This window comes from Miscanthus floridulus, chromosome 14 (genome assembly GCF_019320115.1).
Source record: "Miscanthus floridulus cultivar M001 chromosome 14, ASM1932011v1, whole genome shotgun sequence".
Lineage (NCBI taxonomy): Eukaryota > Viridiplantae > Streptophyta > Magnoliopsida > Poales > Poaceae > Miscanthus > Miscanthus floridulus.
Genome location: NC_089593.1, coordinates 63,881,220 through 63,905,107, shown reverse-complemented (window position 1 = coordinate 63,905,107; position 23,888 = coordinate 63,881,220). Strand labels below are relative to the sequence as shown.

At 45.3% G+C, this 23,888-nt stretch overlaps 1 pseudogene; it reads right to left on the bottom strand.

Annotated features, from left to right (window-relative positions):
• Positions 1-10,412: 10,412 nt before the first annotated feature.
• LOC136503581 (ABC transporter B family member 15-like) lies at positions 10,413-21,263 on the bottom strand (annotated as a pseudogene).
• Positions 21,264-23,888: the final 2,625 nt, after the last annotated feature.

The following is a 23,888-nucleotide window of genomic DNA, read 5'->3' as shown; positions in this document are numbered from 1 at the left end:
TAATAGATGATAGATATTCAAATATATATATATATATAATATTCAAATATATATATAAATATACATACCTCGCCAATATTTTCTTGCATAATATTTTCTTAGTTATCTTCAAGAGCCAGGTATTGACTCTCGTCATCTACATCCTGCTGGTCACCATCGGCAAATTGAGTGCCGGTGTTGATAATATACATTATTTCTTCATCCATGTTGTCTCTCAGGGCAGCCATGTAGCTTTTACACAACTAGATATATCTATAAAAAATAAAAACTATATCTATCAAATTGTAACATTTGTAGATGCCACCTCAAGGATAGTAACATTTGTAGATGACATTTATGGGTCTGAAGTTATCAAATATTCATAAAATTGTAGCTCAAAAACATGTTTAAATAAATAACCATCCGTACTAGTTGACCTTACTTACGTGATCATCTCGGCGAGCATTTCTCCACTGGACGGCATCATACTTGGCCACGGAAGAGCTCCGATTCTACGAGGAAGGGAACACGGTCTTCCATGACTGTTGTCGCTCTCCCTCGTAGAATCAAAGCTCCTCCTTGACGTCCGCTACCGCTCGACAGAGAACATGCTAGCCGAGATGAACACGGTCCGCTAGTTCAACTAGTACGGATTTTCTATAATTTTCTAACTATTTTCTAAGTTTTTTATTTCATGAAAAAATTAATTCTAAAAAATAAAAGGCATGATTTCTAAGTATTTTATTTCAAGGAAAAATTAATTCTAAGTGACCTGCTCGACAAAATTGAGAAGAAACACACGCTCTCATGACCTCACACATCTTCTAAGATCACGTAAGCTTCCGTACTAGTTGACCTTGCTTACGTGATCATCTCGGCGGGCATTTCTCCACCGGACGGCACCGTACTTGGCTATGGAAGAGCTTCAATTCTACGAGGAAGGGAACACGGTCTTCCACGACCGTTGCCGCTCTCCCTCGTAGAATCAAAGCTCCTCCTTGATGTCCGTTACCGCTTGGCAGAGAACATGCTACCCGAGATGAACATGGTCCACAAGTTCAACTAGTACAGATTTTCTACAATTTTCTAACTAGTCCGCGCCAAGGAGGCGGAGGTATGCCCGCCCGAGTACGAGAACTACGTGCCCTGCTACTACAACGTCATGGACGCCGTCGAACGTCCCAGATCTGGGGGCCGGCGTCATCATAAGCTACCGCGCAAAAAGGAGGAAACGACGAGACACCGGGCCACGCCCGTGCTCCACTGAGCTCGATGGCTCAGCGCAAAATCGCATTACAAGATTGCCGGTATGAGGGCTCGGCATACACATCCATCCGATTACAAAAGGTTGGAGCAATTAATCCATCATAAACGGATTATATATGGTGGCGGCGGTGGCTCACATCCAAGGTGTCAAACGCGAGGTCCAGCTCCTGCAGCCAAAAAACATGTCACAGACTTAAACTTTTCTAAAAAACAGTAATAATCTGTTTCATTACAGGACTGATGTCGGGGGCCGCCGCATGCTCAAGCAGCAACTCAAACAAACCAAGTAATTAGGAAATATCACTGTGATGCCATGTTCTATTTAGTGTGATGCAATGTTCTATTTAGTGTGATGAAATATCACTGTGCCGCATGCCCAAGTAGTTACTTGTCAGATTTTTTTAACTTGCTATCACTGTGATGCAATGTTCTATTTAGTTCACTCATCACCAGAAATATCTGACAAGTAACTATGTAATGATGATTTACTTAAACCTCAGACAAACGAAGTAATTAGGAAATTACCAATGGTGATTTACTTAATCTTAAACACAAATCTCTGATGGCAAAAGTAATATTCAGTGTTAGTGATCAATGTAGTATTTGCACTTGTCTAAAGTAGCTTATTGTACATGAACGAGGGCTAAAGCACATTCAGAACTTGGGCTACAAGCATTTAATTTTCTTTGATATAATCACATCCCCTAAAGTGCTACAAAGATAACCTAATGAAACTCAAGCAAAACTACAACAACTCAGCTCAAAGTTGGCGCGGCAACGCCGCGCCCTAGCTTTCTAGTTCATTTCTAAAAGGGCAAAAAAAAAACAAGGCAGATCACATTGCTATCAACAAATTCGAAAACCACTAACTGCATCTCACGGATCTAACACAAGAATGAGGGCCAAACCTGGAGAATCGAGATTCGTCCTCGGCAGTGCGACGGCTCGGGCGGCTCCTCCGCTGCGGCGTCGCTCGGGCCGGGGACACTCAGCGCGGGGAAGGCTCGGGCGCGCTCCGGTGAGGCAGCGTGGGGAAGGCTCCGGGGCTCCTCGTCCTCGAAGGTGCAGCGGCGCGGGGAAAGCTCGGGCGCGCTCCGGCGAGGATTGCGGCGACGATGGACGAGGATGAGCGAGGCATGCGCTGGCCGGCCGGAGAAGAAGCTCGCGTGCGCGTGGGACCGGTGACAGCGTGCGCTGCGGTGGTCGCCTAGGGGCAGCGGCGCTGCTGGATCGGATCGATCTGGTGGCAAGATGAGGCGACGGTGTGGCGGAGAAGGGCGAAGGGAGAAGGGCGTGGTTTATAAAGGGAGACCTATAGTCCCGGGTGATGGTTAGAACCGGGACTAAAGGTTCTTTAGTCCTGGGTGATGGATAGAACCAGGACTAAAGGTCTGACCTTTAGTCCCGGGTGTAGCCACGGCCCGGGAGTAAATGGGATTTTGGCGGGCCACGAAAACGCAGCCCATCTTTAGTAGTCCCGGGTGATGGTTAGAACCGGGACTAAAGGTCTGACCTTTAGTCCCGGGTGGTTGGTCCACCCGAGAGTAAAGGTGGGCTGCAGTTTGGCTTCCCGACAGTTTGTAGAAGTTTTTCCTTTTTTATATATTTCTTTTATATAAATATGCAGAGAGTTGTTAATTGCCTGGTAAATAAAATATTAGCAAAAAAAATTACAAAAAGAATTCTGGGACCTGGTTTTGCATTATTGTACATAAGAAAAATCTATAACATAAACTCTTTTGTTTTACCGTATAAATATTTAACATAGTGTAAATAATAATTATAATTTTCACCATGCAAAAATGTACTACTTAATTAAAATCATTAAAACTATTGCTTTTCGATAGGAAATTAGTTTTCGCATCTTATTGACATTGATCATTTGTTTTTTCATCACACATTCTCCACAGGAAATCCACCGTCATGCAGAAAATTCATTTAAATCGTAGAAAATTTGAATTCACGACAGAAATATGAATACACTATATATATCAAGCGGGCACGGTAGTGAACTTCTTCTTAACGTATATCCCTTGGCTCTGATCACGCCGTAACTATAGAGTGTCCTCATCATTTAGTTGGATGCTTGGGTCTTTGTTCACTGTGAAGAGTGGAATTCGGTCATCCTTTTCATAATCTTCTGATATGTCTGACTTGTCTTCAATTCCGACGATGTTTCTTTTCCCTGAAAGAACTATGTGGCGCTTTGGCTCATTGATTGGGTCGTTGTTGTTTTTCCTTCTCTTCGGTTTTATAGACATGTCCTTGACATAGAACACCTGAGTCACATCCTTGACAAGGACGAACGGTTCGTCTTTGTACCCAATATTGTTGAGGTCCACGGTTGTCATTGCATACTGGTTGTCGACAGCTACCCCGCCTCCAGTCGCCTTTACCCATTGGCACTTGAACAAAGGTACCTTAAAAGTAGGTGTATAGTTTAGTTCCCATATCTCCTCTATGCGGCCATAATATGTTTGCTTATTTCCATTAGGGTCGGTGGCATCTATGCGGACACCACTATTTTGGTTTGTGCTCCGTTTATCTTGGGCTACTGTGTAAAATATATTCCCATTTATCTCGTACCCTTTGTATGTGAGGATATGCCACGATGGCTGCCTAGCCAACAAATACAGTTGCTCATCAATACTCTCATCACCCTGACATTCTTTTCGCAACCAGTTGCTGAAAGTTTCCATGTGCTGATGCGTAATCTAAGGTTCAGACTTCCCTGAAAACTCGGATCAGAGCAACTCTTTATGTGTCTCGATATACGGATCCACCAAGGAGGAGTTTTACAGAACTGTGTAGTGTGCTTTATTAAAATAATTGTCCTACATACCAATATATGTTTTCTTCCCTAGTGTCCCCTTTCCACTTAGTATCCCCTCGTGTTGCGATTCAGGAACACCAATCGGGTCAAGGTCGGGAATAAAGTCAACACAAAACTCAATGACCTCCTTTGTTCCATAGCCCTTGGTGATGTTTCCTTCTGGCCGAGCACGGTTGTGAACATATTTCTTTAGGACTCCCATGAACCTCTCAAAGGGGAACATGTTGTGCAGGAACACAGGACCGAGAATGCTAATCTCCGTGACCAGGTGAACTAGGAGGTGTGTCATGATATTAAAGAAAGAAGGAGGGAACACCAACTCAAAGTTGACAAGACATTGAACCACATCATTCTGTAGTTTAGCTAGATCCATTGGATCGATTGTCTTCTGAGAATTTGCATTGAGGAATGCACATAGCTTCACGGTGGCTAGACGTACATTTGGAGGTAGAATTCCTCTTAAAGCAACTGGAAGCAATTGCGTCATGAGCACGTGGCAGTCATGGGACTTTAAGTTTAGGAATTTCTTCTCTTACACATTTATTATACCCTTTATATTCGAGGAGAATCCAGATGGTACCTTGATGCTTGCTAGGCATTCAAACATGCTTTCCTTCTCTTCTTTGCTAAGAGTGTAGCTGGTAGGACTTAAGTAATGGCGTCCATCATCTGTCTTCTCTAGATGTAGGTTGTCTCGTTCTTTCAAACACCGCAGGTCCTGTCGTGCTTCAAGTGTGTCCTTAGGCTTCCCAAACACACCCATGAATCCTAGCAGGTTCACACAAAGATTCTTCGTCAGGTGCATCACGTCGATCGCGCTATGGACCTCTAGGACTTGCCAATAGGGTAGCTCCTAAAATATGGACTTCTTCCACATGGGTGCGTGACCGTTGGCATCGTTCGGAACAGGTTCACTACCATGTGCCTTTCCAAATACTACTTTTACATCCTTGACCATATTGAGTACATCCTCACCAGTTCGATTGCTCGGCTTGGTCTGGTGGTCTGCCTTACCTTTAAAATACTTGCCTTTCTTTCTTAGGGGGGTGATTCACAGGAAGAAATCGATGATGGCCAAGGTACACGACCTTTCGACATTTTTCAAGAATATACCTTTAATGTCATCAAAACAGTACGTGCATGCATTATATCCCTTGTTTGATTGTCCTAAAAGATTACTTAGAGTAGGCCAATCATTGATTGTTATGAACAACAATGCTCGTAGGTCAAAGTGCTCCTGTTTGTGCTCATCCTACACACATACACCTGATCTGTTCCACAAAAGTAGAAGTTCTTCAACTAGTGGCCTCAGGTACACATCGATGTCGTTGTCAGGTTGCCTTGGGCCTTGGATGAGCACTGGCATCATAATAAACTTACGCTTCATGCATAACCAGGGAGGAAGATTGTAGATACATAGAGTAATAGGCCAAGTGCTATGACTACTGCTCTGCTCTCCGAAAGGATTCATACCATCCGTACTTAAAGCAAACCTTAAGTTTCTTGCGTCATTTGCAAACTCCGGGAATTCTCTATTGATTGCTCTCCATTAGGACCCATCAACAGGGTGTCTCAACATATTGTCTACCTTATGGTGTTCTTTGTGCCATCGCAATAACTTTGCATGGTCTTTGTTTCTGAACAGACGTTTCAAGCGTGGTATTATAGGAGCATACCACATAATCTTGGTAGGGATTTTCTTCGTGGGACGTTCGCCCTCAACATCACCAGGGTCATCTCGCCTGATCTTATACCACGATGCATGACATACCGGGCATGCATCTAACTTCTCGTACTCCTCGCCACGGTAGAGGATGCAGTCCTTAGGACATGCATGTATCTTCTGGATTTCTAATCCCAAAGGGCAGACTACCTGTTTTGCTTCATACGTAGTGACGGGCAATTCGTTATCCTTCGGAAGCATCTTCTTTTGGATTTTTAGTAACTCCCCAAATCCCTTGTCAGATACACCATTCTTTGCCTTCCATTGCAGCAATTCCAGTGTGGTACCCAATTTTTTCTGCCCCGCATCACAAGTTGGGTATAGCAATTTCTTGTGATCCTGTAGCATGTGCTCGAACTTGATCTTCTCCTTTTCACTTTCGCATTCTCTTTGTGCGTCACAAATGGCCTGACCAAGATCATCAGCGGGCTCATCTTCTACCACTACCTCTTCTTCAGCTTTCCCCATTACAGTATCATTGAAGGCACCATATTCAGCAATAATGTCATCATCGTCCTATTGTTCTTCTTCACCTTCTTCCATTACAACCCCAGTTTCTCCGTGCTTCGTCAAACAAATATAGTTTGGCATGAAACCCAACTTCAACAAGTGTGAATAAAGACTCCTTGAGCTAGCATATTCCTTCAAATTCTTACATATGGCACACGGACAGCACATGAAACCATCACGTTTGTTTGCCTCGGCCACACATAAGAAAGAATACACGCCCTCAATGAACTCTTGGGAGCGACGATCAGCATTGTACATCCAATGCCGGCTCATCTGCATTACATGGCATACATACCATATTAAAACCTAGAACATAATTAGTTAATTATACGACATGCATGCCACCACACAAGGTATTAATTTATGAAAGTCTCGCTACAATGTAGACAATCCCAACTACCACTAAAAAACTAAAGCTAAAATGCACTTCAGCAGCATCAGGATTTCGCGACCAATCCCAACTAAAACAGATAGATCATGCGTTTGTTCAACATCTATGGGCTTCTTCCGTAGGATCACTGCCTCATCAGCCGTCGTAGCCGCCTGTGCAAGAGAGTTTTGCACGTGTTCAACATACTCTTCCTCCTAGTACCAGCCTGAACATCCAGTGCCATCCCACTGAAATTAAAACAATAAATTAGAACTTTAATCACAATCATCATGAAAATAAGTATAAATTAACCATAATCATCAAATGCGACAAAATAACTCACATTGCGATCCGGACACTTGTAGAAGATACGTCCCTTGTTGGGACACTCCTTCCTCACCCGGTACTCCATCACAATCTTCTCCTCACACTTGCCGCATGCAATGAGAGGGAGGTTCGGCCTCAGTGGCTTTGGAACCCGATGAGAGGCCGAGGACCCGGAAGCAGTTGCCATCTACTCTCTATACTCATTTTTTATATAATATAAATTTATCATTTTATAAACAAATAAAATTAAAAAAAAATCTAAAATTCTCTATATCTCTAAACCATGAAGTGTGCTATGCATACTAGAAATGAAAGCTGAATACTAGTTTTGAATAACTACTTTAACCTTTCTTCATCCAAATATGCAAACTTTAAAGTGATTTTGAGTTTAAATGGCTTACAAATAAAAAAAATTCCACCATCAAAAACCACATATATCTAGTCCACAAAATGAGATATGCTACTGATGAAACATGAGAGTATAAAGATGGTAACCTTAAGAACCGAAGAATCGATGGAGCAATCAAAGAAAATCTTGTGATTATCGGGGATGAGGAAGAAGAGAGGCCGGCGATGAAGCAAGAACACTGAGCTCGAAGTGGCTCGGGCTCGGGGAGGAAGAAGGGCTATATAGGAGGGGAACTGTAGTCCCGGTTGGAGACAACAACCGGGACTAAAAGTCCCTTTCTAGTCCCGGACGGAGCGTCTAGCCGGGAGTAGACTTTTACTCCCGGTTGGAGGTACCAACCGGGAGTAAAAGTTAACCTTTAGTCCCAGTTGGTAGCACCAACCGGGACTAAAGGTCCCCTGCAGCAAAAGCCTGCCGCAGTAGCCATTGGACAGGGACCTTTAGTCCCGGTTGAAGCTACAAACCGGGACTAAAGGTCTCTCTAGTCCTGGGCGCGAAAAATACCGGGACTAAAGCCAAATTTTGAACTGGATCAAAGGTCGTTTTTCTACTAGTGTATGTAATGCAACATCATGATACTGTAACATCACAAAACAATGTAGTGCAATGTCGAAAAAATGTACTCCAACATAGGAAATTATATAGCAACATTGAAAAAATTATAATGCAACATTTGAAACAGTAGTACTGCAACGTCACAATGTCAACCATGAAACATGGGAATGGAAACATCTCAAAAATCACCTTTTAGTGCTGCAACATTTGGAAAAGGTAATTTCAACAATTAAAATCCCCTATTACAACAATCTCAACATTAGAACTCTCTTTCTGCAGCACATGAAATCGCCTATTACAACATACGAAAATCATCTATCGCAACATCAAAAAATCCCCCTTGCAACACAGAGAAACAGCAAAAAAAAGTCGTACAAAACAGTAAGGGGATGGTTCAGAGGTGCAGGCTGCTCCAACCCCTGGCCCATCACCTTGGAGCTCGCCGGAGGGAGGAGGGAATAGGACCACAGAGGTCGCTGGAACAACCCTAGCCACCGTTGCATCCCTCAGATCCAGAGGAGGAGGACGAGAAGGAGGAGGAGGAGGGCTCAGATCCAAAGGAGTAGGAGGAGGGCTCAGATCCAGAGGAGCAGGAGGAGGGCTCAGATCCAGAGGAGGAACGACCTACCTCGTCGGTGCCGCCGCCGTCGTCCTCGTCTCCGGTGGGGGGAGCGGGAGCCGGGTCGCTGGGGAGCGTGGGTCGCAATGGAGGTCGTGGAGGGGAGAGGGAGGGAGCGCGCGGGGGCGGGCGCGGCATCCGGTCCCGGGGCGCTAGCAGGTTCCGAGCACGGCGTGGCGCGGGCGACAGCGAGCGGCGGGTGGAGCAGGGCGGTTGCGGGATGGGAGTGGTGGGCGTGTAGGAGCGGGGCGGTCGTGGAATGGAGTGGGGGGTCACAGGCCGAGTTTGGGGATGGACGTCCTCGTAGGATCATTATCGAAAAAGTATGTATAACTTGGAATTGACCAGGACAACCGGTCTGTACAACTTGGATCTCGGAAAAACTGCCAGGAGACTTGAACCCTCTTCGCGGTTGTCAAAGTTGAGTCGCAGAGCTAGGCTGTAGTGTTTTATTTTTACCTCTTTCTCAATTTTCACTTATTTTTCTCTTTCACTCTTTCTTTTACTACTATCCGAATCATGGACGACGGCAGTTGTTCTCCGCGCTATCGGTAGTGTTTTTTCTCTCCTCTTTCTCAGTCTTCACTTATCTTTTACTTCTCTCTTTCTATAACTGATTTTTGGATCTTTTCTTACCCTTTACTGAGATGTACGTTTTCAGGTCCCTGCTTCCTAATTCATTTAAGTGAATCATGTCACAAAATTAGATTGTTACGTCCTCGTAGGATCATTATCGAAAAAGTATGTATAACTTGGAATTGACCAGGACAACCGGTCTGTACAACTTGGACCTCGGAAAAACTGCCAGGAGACTTGAACCCTCTTCGCGGTTGTCAAAGTTGAGTCGCAGAGCTTGGCTGTAGTGTTTTTATTTTTACCTCTTTCTCAATTTTCACTTATTTTTCTCTTTCACTCTTTCTTTTACTACTATCCGAATCATGGACTACGGCAGTTGTTCTCCGCGCTAGCGGTAGTGTTTTCTCTCTCCTCTTTCTCAGTTTTCACTTATCTTTTACTTCTCTCTTTCTATAACTGATTTCTGGATCTTTTCTTACCCTTTACTGAGATGTACGTTTTCAGGTCTCTGCTTCCTAATTCATTTCAGTGAATCACGTCACAAAATTAGCACAGAATCACTTGTATGTAAAAAAAAATATTTGGTAGAGCTCCTTCTAAAATCAGCTTGGAAGCTGCTCTGAGAGCTCTGTTAAATAGAGTCTAAATTGGTTAGGCGAGATAGAGTCGTGGATATTGATATTCCTGCTCTAGGAGCTCTGTCAAAGAGACTCAGACCCTAGCAGATATTGGTTAGGTGAGATAGTCTCGTGGATATCGATTGTAGTGTAGCTAGTCATCATCCGGGGCGGATCCACCAATATGGCAAGCCCTGGCGGCCGTCCCCGCCGGCGAGACTCCTCTACCCCCATGCGTCGGACTCTGCTTTCCGCCTCTTCCTGTGCAGCGTTCTGTTCGAGACGTTTCCTGCCTTCGGTTTGGGCCACGCCTAGGCCTTATAGCAATAGAGAAGCCCGAGTTGAATTAGATTAGTGGAGGTCGAACAGTCTGGCCCCTTCGGCACCCTTTGCCTGCCTCGTTGATATTCCCAGGCTTCGGCGGCGCACTGGCGCAGTCCGCCGAGACATCCGTCATCCGTGCCGTCGGCCATCGCCATCACTGCCTCGCTGACCAGTCACCAGCCCACTGGCCATTAGAGTAGGGATGATGGCGGACACTGCTGTACGATACGGCAGCCGGGGAAAAAAGAAAGGTAAGTGTTGATTCTTCTTGTAGTGTAGTCCGTCCGGCAATTAGAGTCAAATTTGATACATTCAATTGAAAATTTGAAATACAGATCGTCACCAACCACGGAACGTATGGTCTTAAGGAAAATAAGGGTCTCCATTGTTAGTACAGTACTATAGTTATATATAAGTTGACACACACACAAAAAAAAGTGGCTCCGAGAAATTCAGAGCAGATGATGGCGGCTCTCCAGCGGGAGCTCAACGGCGACCCGGCCTTCAAGCATATCGACAACAGTCTGCATGCTGGGCCTCATCTCTCGCTGGTTCTGGATGCAGCAGAGCGCCACCTTGAGCACAGCCTTCACCGCCTCCTCGTCGTCCACGGGCTCTATGGCCGCGTCCACAGCGCCCAAGACCTCGCCTCGCGCCACCTTCTCCCGCACGATGTACGGGAAGTAGTCGCGCGTGAAGTCTGGCGTCTCCAACGAGGGATACATGTTCCGGCGGCCACCAACGAGCTCGAGGAGCGTCATGCCGTAGCTGAACACGTCGGACTTGTGGGACACCGCGTTGTAGAGCATCTCCGGTGCCATGTACCCGAAGGTGCCCTTGAGGTGCTCCGTGTCGACGACGCTGGTCAGACCCCGGGTGATGGAGAGGGAGATGCCGAAGTCGGAGACGTGCGCGCAGAGGTTGCCGTCGAGGAGGATGTTCCCAGGCTTGACGTCGAGGTGCAGGATCCGCCAGTGGCACTCGTTGTGGAGGTACGCGAGCGCCCGGGCCACGTCGACGGCGATACATAGCCGCTTGGGCCACGTCAGCTGCCGGCGCTGCTCGTCGCTGCCGTGGAAGATCCACCTGTCGAGCGAGCCGTTCTCGAAGAAGGGGTAGACCAGGTAGAGTCCGCCCCCGCGCTGGAGGCAGTAGCCGAGGAGGCGCACCAGGCTGCGGTGGTGCACGTTGGCGATGATGGAGAGCTCTCTCCGGAAGTCCTCCTCGCCGGCCACGGTGCGCCCCGTGTACGTGTCGATGTTGACCCGCTTGATGGCGACGGGCGTGCCGTCGTCGAGGTTCCCTCGGAAGACCTGGGCGGAGCCGCCGCGCCCTATCATGCTTCCGAAGTCCTGCGTCATGGATTGGATTTCGTCGCTCGAGAATTCCTTCGGCATGTCTCTTATGCGAAATGGGGTCTGTTGGACTTGGAGCTGAAGCAACGCCGCTTCTTGTTGCCGTGCCGGTTCACGTGGCTCTGTCTCCGTGTGGGCATCAAGAGCATCGAGCCATCGTCGGATCCACGGATAAAGCTTCCAGATGCAGTACGAGCATATAGCCACGATGTTGGCCCCGAAAATGAGATCGGTGCGAAGTTTGGTGTTGGCAAACGAGCTGAGTAGGAAGACAAGCAGAACAAGGACAACAAGACGTCCAGCGGAGATTACTTTCTCCTTCCGACCAGAGGAGTTGCAAATGTATAGGTAACCAACGGCGTTGTAGGCTACTAACTGAATGAGTTGCCATCTGTATTCGCCCGTTTCGCCGTGATATAGATAATAAACATAGGCAAATATAATCGCAACCAATAGGATAGTTACAATTGCACCATGTAAGATGGTTCTCACAAGCTTTTTCAGCCTACAGTATTGCAGGATAAAGCTACACTTCCAGACGCAATACGAGAATATAGCTACCATATTGGCCCAGAAAGCGAGTTCAATGAGGTATTTGCCGAAACAACCCCAAATGTTCCGGCAAACACTGTTCTGGCTGAAAAAACAATTATAAGAGAAGCGGACAGGGCCGTAGGTGCAGCCGTTGGTATAAATTCCAAGAGGAGAGATGAGGAACACAGACATAACAAGTACAAGATATCCAGCAGACATAAACTTGTCTTGCCGACAGGAGGAGTTGTAGATGTATAGGCAGCCAAGGGCAAGGTAGGCTATGATCTGAATCACCAGCGATGCAACGGCGTAGTGGTGAACGCAATAAAGATAAATGTAGGCATACATGATCACGGAGAAAAGTGTAGTTACCATCACAACATGTAAGATGGTTGTCCATGCATTGCAGCGTCGTTGAGAAGGATCGACAAGAGGGCTGGAATTTTCTACGTCCGGCATGTTTATTGTACCTACTAGACTCTGCAGGCTGGAACTGGAAAGAAGGATTGACAGGAGGGCTGGAGTCTTCTACATCTGCCATGTTTATATAGTCTCGCTACACACTATCCAGGCTGGGAGTGAAGAAAAAGAGTGTTGCAGAGATGGAAAATCCAGGGCCGCAGTGGTGCGTGCTCTTCTTCGAATGGGTTGAGAAGAGAAGAAAGACGCGTGAACTACAACGGCTAGGGCAGTGGAGTGCCTGGCTACCGCCAAGCTTATGAAGGTTCCAAAACGAGTGGGGCCCGGTCAGAACATGGTGCACGTTGGTCCGACCATGTACAAGCAATTTTTATCCAATATATCTTCTTTATTCAATAGATGTAATCTCCACGACTCTATCGCCCAACCAAACATGTCCACCCCCCTTCGATTTTCATTGCCACATATATCTTCTTTATTCAATAGATGTAATCTCCGGTGCACAATATATAGAGTGAGACTATCTTCCGATATTATAACAAACATATAGTCCCAAAAGTTTTCAAACTTTTGTGTTGACCAGAACCAGTGATAAACTAATCTTATCAGAATGCACTAATAAAACAGAAATATCAAATTTAGTATATATTGGAAATCTATCGGTGATAATGTAAACCCTATTTTGGAATATAGGAAATCCTGTGTTCAATTTTGGACATATAATAAGTACATAAAATACTCGAGAAGAACATCTGAAGTAGAGAGACCCCGGCCCATCCACTGATTGGTCGTCAGTGTCACCCACCGTGCATGTCGATGACGCTGGCGTGCTCCGAAATCGAATGCGGCTCCGATAAATTTACAGCAGAAGATGGATGACGGGCCTCCGGTGGGAGATTAACGGCGACCCGGCCTTCGGGCATATCCACCACATTCTGCATGGTGGGCCTTATGTCCCGCTCAGGCTGGATGCAACAGAGTGCCACCATCAGCACCGTCTTCATCGCCTCCACATCGTCTACAGCCACCTCCATGGCTGCGTCCACCAACTCCATAGGCTATTAACTGAATCACCATCGATGCAATGCAACGTCGTAGCTTTTATCACAGAGAATAGGGTAGTTACCATAGCACCATGTAAGATGCTTCTCAATGCCTTGCTGCTGCATCCTACTCGCTCTGTCCCTAAATATTTATTGTTTTCGCTTTCTGAGAAACAAATTTGACTAAATATATATTAAAAAATATTAATATTTATGATACATAATTAGTATCATTGGTAAGATCTTTGAATGTAGTTTTTTAATAAATTTATTTAAACATACACATATTACATGTATTTTCTATAAATTAAGTTAAACTTACGACACGTAGCGACATTTATTTAGGGACGGGCATAAGAAGGATCGTCGACAACGACAAGAGTAGTGCTGGAGGAGTCTCGTACGTCCGGCATGTTTATTGTACCTACTAGCTTGCTAGCTAGACAACGACAAGAGTAGTGCTGGAGGAGTCTCGTACGTCCGGCATGTTTATTGTACCTACTAGCTTGCTAGCTACCTGCACTACTCTGCTCTCTGAAGGTTGGAAATCGCACGCTGCCGATACAAAGCCTTGTTTAAATCCAGACGATAAAGTTTTTACATGTCATATAGGATGTTACATAAAGGTATCGTATGAGGTGTTCGGATACTAATAAAAAAAATTACAGAATCTGTCAATAATCTACGAGATGAATTTATTAAGCCTAATTAATCTGTCATTAGCACATGTGTTACTGTAACACCACATTATCAAACCATAGCCTAATTAGGCTTAAAAGATTCGTCTCGTAAATTAATCGTAAACTATGTAATTAGTTATTTTTTAGTCTATATTTAATACTCCATGTACGTGTCAAATATTTGATGGGATATGAAGTAAACTTTAAGGGATTATCTAAACAAGACCTAATAGGAGAATTTACAAATAAATGCACTCTGCCGGTCTGCCCTGCAAGTTGAAAATCTATCGCTGCTGATCGACACAAGAGTTTACAAAGGGAAGGGAAGGGAAGGGTTGAGAAGAAGAAAGACGTACGCGTGAGGTACAACGTACGGCGAAGGGAGTAGTGGAGCCAGCTGGCAGAGGTGCAGTCGTCGATGCTGCTGGTGCAGTCGTCGGTGCGGCTCGCGAGTGCGCCTAGGAGTTGTAGCACAACACAACGAATCATCGGAGTAGCAAGGGCCGGCGCATGGAGACAGGATGATGGATATATATGAGTGCCGCGTTGAAGCTGCCTACTCCCTGAGTCCTAAAGATGGAGTCGCTAAAAACTTTTCATCTTTAACTAGATTTATATAAATATAGTTGCGACATTTATATCTTTAAATAAGTTTATTATAAAAGTATATTAAAAATCTATCTAATAATACTAATTATGTACCATAAATATTAATATTTTGTTAAATATATTGGATCAAAGTTAAAAATTATTGACTTTTTAAAGTGAGAATGACTTTTTTTTAAGACGGAGAGAGTAGGCTGCAGCAGCGGTGGGCGTGCCCATGCATGCGTCGGTGGATGTGGGAAGAACTTCGTCGGTGCCGGCCACACCCACCTCCACCTCGCGCGCTAGCCCTCGGCCACCATAAGGCCTTGTTTAGTTGGGTGAAGTTTGGGATTTTGACTACTGTAGCACTTTCGTTTTTATTTGACAATTAGTATTCAATCATGGATTAATTAGGCTCAAAACGTTCGTCTCGCGATTTCCAACCAAACTGTATAATTAGTTTTTTTCGTCTACATTTAATGCTCCATGCATGTATCGCAAGATTCGATGTGATGGCTCCTGTAGCACTTTTTGAAAAAAACTTTTTGGAACTAAACAAGACCTAAGTGCACAGACATCAGTGCGGCTGCCAGTCGGCCGCTAGCTGTCATGATGAGTGCACGGATCCCGATCGTAGGTCCCGTGATATATACTTCCTGTCTAGCCAACAACCGGTTGTTTTAACCTCTTCCAACAACCGGTTGTTTTAACATCTTCCAACAACTAGATTTTTTTCCATACACTTATATTGTCTTATAGCTATATTTACATCGCCTTATTACTGTATTTCAATGATTTCTTCCGTGTAATTTATTGGATAGAGTGATGTAATTTGGATATAACACAACTTTTATTTTTATGGATTGCAGATCTCATACCAAAACCTTTAGAAAAATTTACAAATTATTTCTATGAATTATAGATATCAGAGAATACATGTCAAATTATTCACAAATTGTTCACAAATTTTAGAGCAAATAACAGATTGTCCACGAATTGCAGTGGGATCCATCAGTTGCTGCATGCGCTCGTGAGGCCTACGGCCGGCGGGGACCGTCTGCATGTGCTGCTGCTGCCGCGTGCTACGCTAGACGAGGTGCAGGAGGTGCTGCTCCCTCTGACCACATGAGACAGAGGTAGGGCCCGCGCCCTAGCTAACAAAAGGCAGTGGACAGGAGAAGCTGCCCCGCACGCCTGAACCAACCGATCCCGATCGGAAGGCCCAAAAACCGGTTGTTGGTTGCTCCCAAAACAACCGGTTATTAGGTAGCAAATCTGCTCCTTAAATATCATATCTGTAGTTTTCGTTTCCCGAGAAATAACTTTGACTAAATATATATTAAAAAATACTAATATTTATGGTACATAATTAGTATCATTGGAAAGATCTTTGAATCTAGTTTTTAAATAAATTTATTTAGAGATACAAATGTTGCACGTATTTTCTATAAATCGAGTCAAACTTACGGCACACACACCAACGGCGACAGTTATTTAGGAACGGAGGGAGTACGTACCGTGGTTTGCCATAGGATCAGAGTAGCTCATAGGACGGCGAGGCCTGGGCCCATGGAAGATCCATACGTCCACGAGCCTCCCTACTAGAAGATCTCCATATGTTCGCGTGCCCCAGGGGAAACTCCCTCACTCTCCCCCCACCCCCACCCCCACCCCACTACCTACACAAAGTTTAATCACCGCCGAGACTTTCGCCACTGGTTACGTAAGATCACCGCTGGTTCATAGTCTGAGCGGTCAAAGAAGGGTGACTTATAGGCGGTGTGAACGCTTTCACCACCAGTTCGGCGTATGATTCGGCGATGAACATAGTGCCGGTCTTCGCCGCCTTATCATACGCCGAACCGATGGAAAAAAACATTTAGCACCACTGGTTGGTTACCACAATGCGCGATACATGTTTGAAGATTCGACGACAGTTTGAAGATGGAAGGCCGCACCGGCCTTAAAACCGGCGGTGGAAATCACTATCACCGTCGGTGGAATTTATTCCGCAGACATGGCAGGGATGGAGGAAGGGTAATACCGAAAGAAAAAACAAGAAAGGGAAAAGAAAAACAGAAAATGGCTGAAACAAAAGAAAACACTTCGTGATTTAGTATTAGGGTAAGATTTGGCTAATTTCTACTTGTATCCTTTTGTATTTGGATTATGATTTCTATTTAGGTTACTCAGGGTCGGAGGGATCTATTTGGATTAGAATTTCTAGCTATCCAGGTTACCTCAAGATTTTGTGTCCAAGTTGTGCGTATGTTATAAAATAGGAGGGTTGTAGACAGACGAACATACACATTTTTTTGTATTCGGAGTTAGTTAGGGGAGGCCAGACAAAAAAATGGGAGACAAATTTTGGCTCTTTAATATTATGTATAGATTAATATTAAAATATCTTCAACATTGGACTCACTACATATGGATATATTAATTAGAGTTAAATGCACCAGAGATCCATTAACTTGTAAGGAAGTTTCAGTTGAGTCCATCAACTTTTAAAGTGGCTTTTTGGGTCCATAAACTTTTAAAATTATTCACTACAGTCCATACCTATTTATTTAACCTTAAATTCAAAGCATATTTATAGAAAACCCCTTCCCATTCAAAGCATATTTATAGAAAACCCCTTCCCACAGGCATGCAGGTGCATGCATGGCTCCCAGCGCCCTCCTCCAGCCGCCGCCGTGCCCCCAGAGACCGGCGAGCAGGTGCATGCATGGCTCCCAGTGCCCGCTGGCCGAAGCTGCCCGCCCGCGGCCTGCCTCCGTACCACAGCGCAAGCGCCATGTTGCCCATGTTGCTGAACTGGCACAGGGACAGGCAGAAGCCGGAGTACCACGACTCCACCCTGTTGTCCTTCCGCGGCGCCTCCTGTGCGGCCTCGTACAGGCGGAGCATCCGACGCTGCGACAAGAACGCGGTGATCGTCCGGTGGTTCACGACAGCCTCGCTGGCGAGCTGGCTCCATTGCACCTGCGCCTTCTTGGCCTTCTTGGACATGGCGGTCATGAGCACCTTCTTGAAGTAGAAGCTCGCGATTATCAGTGGCTGCATCGCCATCATGACCACCGCGAGCCGGCACGACACGGCGAGGGCCAGAGAGAAACCTAGCGCCGCATTGGCGGCCGCCTGCACCAGGAGGCACATGCTGTCGCCGACGAGGGATCGGACCTTGGTGGCCTACGTGGCCAGCCGCGTGCACACCGCAGCGCTCGAGTTCTCGTCCTCGTCGAACCACCCGACCTCGAAGGAGAGTATCTTGGCGAACATCTGTCCACGGACGCGCTCTGTAAGGTGCTCGCCCATGACGGCGAAGTTGTAGTGCTGCACGATGTTCGCCGTGATGCAGATGATGGCAATGCCGAAGAAGACGAGGGAGTACAGCCTGTTCAGAACAGAGTTCAGACAAACGTCACTGACATCGCCATGTCACTCTGCAATCTGTATCAGCGAGCACAGACGGACACATCGCACGGTACCTGGTCTTTGAACATTTGAGGTGATCGTCGCCGAGAAAATACACCTCCGGCAAAGCTCCGAGGCTGTAAGAGTAGAGCGGCAGCACCGCACCGAAAACGATGGCGCCGGCGCACCCGAGCAGAGCTTGCTTCCATTCTGGCCGATTCATCTTGAGCAGGCGGAGCTGCGAAGGCTTTCTACCGCGTGCCGGGTCGTGGCCGTCGCGCCCGTGGTCTACCATTTCCACGGAGCGTTCGACCGACCTGAACGACGGCACCGGGCTTTGGTGGAAGTCGCTGGGCACTTACATGATCTCAACGCTACGGAACGACACCCTGCTGCTCTCCGGCTCTACTTCCACCACTCGCTCGCTTTCCTCCCTCGCCACGGGCGCCTTCTGCAGCAGCGCCATCCGTGCGTAGACACCGCCGCCTTCGCCGGCCTCCGTGCCGAGGAGGAGCTTGTCGTGCGTGCCGCACTCCACCACGCGGCCCGCGTCGAGCACGGCGATCCTGTCTGCCTTGCGGATCGTGGAGAGGCAGTGTGCCACGACGATGGTCGTCCGGCCCACGGACGCCTGGTCCAGCGCGTCCTGCACCGCGCGCTCCGACTCGGAGTCCAGCGCGCTGGTCGCCTCGTCGAGGAGCAGGATCTTGGGGTCCCGGATGAGCGCGCAGGCGATGGCGATGCGCTGCTTCTGCCCTCCCGATAGCTGCGTCCCGAACTGCCCGACCTGCATGTGCAAGCAGATTCATTTACTGAAGTGTGATCAAACGGCTAGTTCATTTTGTTGCCAGAATTTGAAATGTCTGCATACATTGGTTTCGTATCCATGACGATTTGCTTCAGCGAGGCCGCCTCGTTGCCGAACGAATGTTCTCCCTGATGGACGTGGCGAACAGCACAGGCTCTTGGCTCACTAGGCCGATCTGGCTCCTGAGCCACTCCACGTTGAGCGTGCCAATGTCACTGCCGTCCAGCAGTATCTCGCCCGAGTCCTGGATGTACAACCTCTGCAGCAAGGAGATGATGGTGGACTTCCCGGACCCGCTCCCGCCGACGAGGCCGACGGTGGCGCTCTCAGAGATGGTGAGGCTCACGCCGTCGAGCACCCGCGTGTCAGGCCTGGACGGGTACGAGAAATGCACGTCCCTGAATGTGATCTGGCCCCTGATGTCCTCCTTGGTGGCGCCCTTCTTGCCCTCCGTCTCGAGACGCTGCAGCTTGTCGATCATCTCACGCATCCGTGCCGCCGCCGTCGCGGCGTCGACGAAGTAACGCAAGTTTGGCAGAGCCATCATGATGGACCTGCAAACCTCAGAGCAGTGCCATGTATGTATCAGGCCAGCCGCATGCATGCAGTTATCTGATTTTTCTGAGAATGAACAAGGCATGGCGCGGGCGGCTTCGGCCAGCGGGCACTGGGAGCCATGCATGCACCTGCTCGCTGGTTTCTGGGGGCACGGCGGCGGCTGGAGGAGGGCGCTGGGAGCCATGCATGCACCTGCATGCGTGGGAAGGGGTTTTCTACAAATATGCTTTAAATTTAAGGTTAAATAAATAGGTATGGACTGCAGTGAACTATTTTAAAAGTTTATGGACCCAAAAAGCCACTTTGAAAGTTGATGTACTCAACTGAAACTTCCTCACAAGTTAATGGATCTCCGGTGCATTTAACTCTATTAATTATGAGGTCTTCCTAGCTCCGAATGTCTTTCCATCTCCATCCTTAAAAACCCACGACATCATTTTGGGTTCTATTCAAGTGGGCTTCAACAAGCTTAATCTTGTGTGGATGATTGGTAAAGAGCGTGAGCTCTTCATAGCGGTTGTAGTCTTTAGGACTCTTGACACCATCAATTCCCACGGTTCTTTGCTTTTCGGAGATAACTACATGCCTCTTGTCATTTCCGGGCATGGCAGTAACATACTTGTGCAACATGGATTGTTAGTACACATAGGCCATCTTTGTAGCCGACATTGCCGAGGTCTACGATGGTTAGCCCATAATTATCCATTGCAACTCCCTTGGGGTGCTTGACCCATTAGCACCGAAAGACGGGTATATACGTATGTCAAAGCGGTAGTCAATTTCCCATATTTCTTTAATGAGCTCATAGTAAGTGGTGCTTTGCCCTGTCACCTCGTTGATGGAATCTATCGGAACAAATGAACCACTGTGATAATAGTATGCAGGGTTCACCACAGAGGAACCATACGAATGAAGTACCAAAGTTGAGATTTCATAGGGTGGATGCCTACAAAACAATGCAGGACATTGTAAACAAACTGTGACAGGCGGATATTTCTAGCATTAGAAGTTTGAAAATCAAGGAGTTGCTTATCTCCTTCGTGGCTGGTGTGGCGTCACGAAGGACGGTTAACGTACCGTCATGTTAACAAAAACTATATTCAAAATCGTTTAAAGAGGTAAATCTAATGATTTTAGGAGCTGGAGTCTAAAAATCCAGTTTTCTAATTGAAGGAAGGGAACAAATTAGACCCAAACGATAGTTGAGGAGGTCAAAGTTCAATGAAACAAATTGCCTGTGTTTACCTCACAATCAAAGTTCAATTCGATCTAGAAAATAAAAGGCTGATAAAGTTACAAACTACAAGCTCGGAGTACAACAATAGTACACACAAATACCAAGTGATGGCAAGAGGCGTGGTAATAAAATATGTCAAGCTTATAAAGTTACAAAATAAAAAGATTTATCACATCCAATAGATCACGCATGCATCAATTAGATCTAGAAAAAGGTTCTTATATCGTGAACTTTCCTTATTTATCATATTTTACAAAATTTAAAATTAAATAAATATATATTTCACCTATTAATAAGTAATAGATGATCATAACCATCTGATCATATCCCTCACCATATACGGGGAAGTAGTCCCGCTTGAGGTCCGGTGTGGCTGATGATGAAGCATCGTCTGCTGACGGGACGGGCGGGGCAACGTAGTTCGGGCGCCCGCCGACGAGCTCGAGAAGCGTCTTGCCGTAGCTGAACACATCGGACCTGTCGGACACCGAGTTGACGAGCATCTCTGGCGCCATGTACCCTAACGTGCCCCTCCCGCGCGTGTTGATGACGCTGGGCACGCCCACCACTGCTACATAAACCTTTTGTAGGGGCGGCTCCAGGTGATTTGTAAGGGCGGTTTGGCCAGCCGCCCCTACCAGACTGCCCTTACAAATCGATTTATAGGTACTAGCCGTCTCTATAAATTGATTTGTAGGGGCGACTGGTAAAGTAGGGGCGACTGTAGTACCAGCCGCCCCTATAGTATATTTTTCCACAAAAAAAATTTAAATTTATAATTCAAATTCGACTAGAACATATATATATATATATATATATATATATATATATATATATATATATATATATATATATATATATAACTACTATCCTGTAGCTGGCTACAAAATAACTTATTCTGTAGCCACTTTGAGTTACGATAATTACTATGTTAATTTACGAGATTATAGTAACTCCTTACTAAGTGGTTTAATATAACGTTATGGTAAATATCCCCCGTGTGTTATAGTAACCCAACTATCGTAAATATATATTGACATTACGGTAAATTAGTATATAAAATTATGGTAAATGGAGGTGGCTACAGAATAACTTATTCTGTAGCCGGCTACTGAATAGCCTCTCCCTATATATATATATATATATATATATATATATAATTTAAATCTGACCAGAACATATATAATTCAAATCTGACCACAAGCACAAGAGCACAAGGTGTTGGTCCTGAGGATTTCTACCTAAGTGAACGTTACAAGTATGTATACAAACATATGAGCTAATGAGGATTGTCGATATGTATACGTCTTGAGAATCGATATGAAGTAACTGGGCTCATACACACTAGACAACTCATGCACACCTGCAAAAATATAATTAACTGATTAACTTTACTTGTTCGTAAGCACACCTCCAAAGTAACTGGGCTCGTAACACAAGTTAGTAAACTGTGGGTATATAACTAAAGAGAGCCTAAACATATACTGAAGTAAATAAAAAACAGTAAAGAAAATTAACCTTTGGACAACCGATTACTAGGCGACATCTGCTATCAGCTGAAGAAAGCCTGAAGCCGTGTGCAACCTCCAATTTAGCAACCTTCATACATAAGACACATGCACAAGAGAAGTTAGTTGCCAAAAAAGAGCTCTTCCATAACTTCAGAAAATCTACCTGCACAAGCCTGGAGTAGTAGAGAAGAATGACAGATAAACTATTACACCTGTAAGTGACGTGAAAATCAACAAACTCATTTGTAACATAAGCAAGAATAAAACTGAGAAATGAAACTAAAGCATGCAATTGTTAATATAGGAAGTACAATCTTCAGTTGTTGAACTGCAACATACCCAAAACCCAGCCGTCACAAACGTCCTGGATAAATTTGCCGACCACTGGACTGAACGTCTTAACAAATATCTGTCTGAACTTTCAGTACATATATGCACTATATGACATTTCATGCCACCGACCAGGATTATTAGTAGCCCATTTGGTAATGGTAAGCCTTAGATCTAGGTCCATCTTAGAGTTCAATGATGCAATGCGCCATGGATGCAGCCTATTATTAGTAGCACATTTACAAAGACCAGTAAGAACTGCCTAGTTTCAACTGAAATTTTCTACCAAAAATATCTCCAATAATATAGTATCTAAAAAATATGTGATATTCAAATGCACACATGAAACACCCTTTATTTACACAATACTAGATCTTTCTCTCCATACAAAGAAAAAGGAAGTTGCATCTAGTGTTCTAATCAATATTCCAAGTTAAACAAAGATAGCAAGTTGTAAATCCCAAAAATAATATAACCAGATTGCTTGCAATTTAATAGCACAACAGTTTGCAGAAACATGAGTAAGATGAAGAGGGAAATTACTACTTACTTTCGTAGGCCTCTTTGTACATATCGACAACTTTTGATCCAGTTCCTTTTCTGTAGTACTCCCAATCAATTGGCTAGGGTTCTTGCAAAATAATTGAAGAAATACTGAGAAGACCACCCCAAAAGGCCAAAAATTCATAAGAGATGGCACATGATTTCAATATTGCCAAGAGCATACAAGTATCAACCAAACTCAATGCACAACTACAATGAAGTAGGACTACGAGCATTTAACAAATAAGAGGACTATCTACTTAATAAGGTCCATGCTGCTTGTCTTCTTAAACTGGCAAGCAAATGCTGTTTGCCAATGTGTAATATAAATCTCTGCGGTGTTGTTGATGGACATCAAAACAATATATAATCATTTATACCAATTGATTACATGCATCAGAAGTAAATCAGCCATTGACAATTATTGAAAGCAAAACAGAATCAGAAGGTATTTGGGTAGCCTTAGTGCAAAATGTAAATTTTACCCAGAACATGCTACATTCGGCATTGTCTGATTCAGTATCAGAATATAGTACATATACCTGGGTTTTATCTTGCCTATAGAAATGCAGGTGAAAAGACCTGGGTTTTCACTGACCTATTGAAACGTGTTGCGGTCTACACACATATGTGCGGCTGCATCATATCATTATATGTAATGTAGAAGATGGCCCTAATTTCCGCAAACAAATTGGTACTCCGGGATGCTACGAATCTTTCCTATAGAAATGCAGGTGCAAAGATCGCTACGGATCG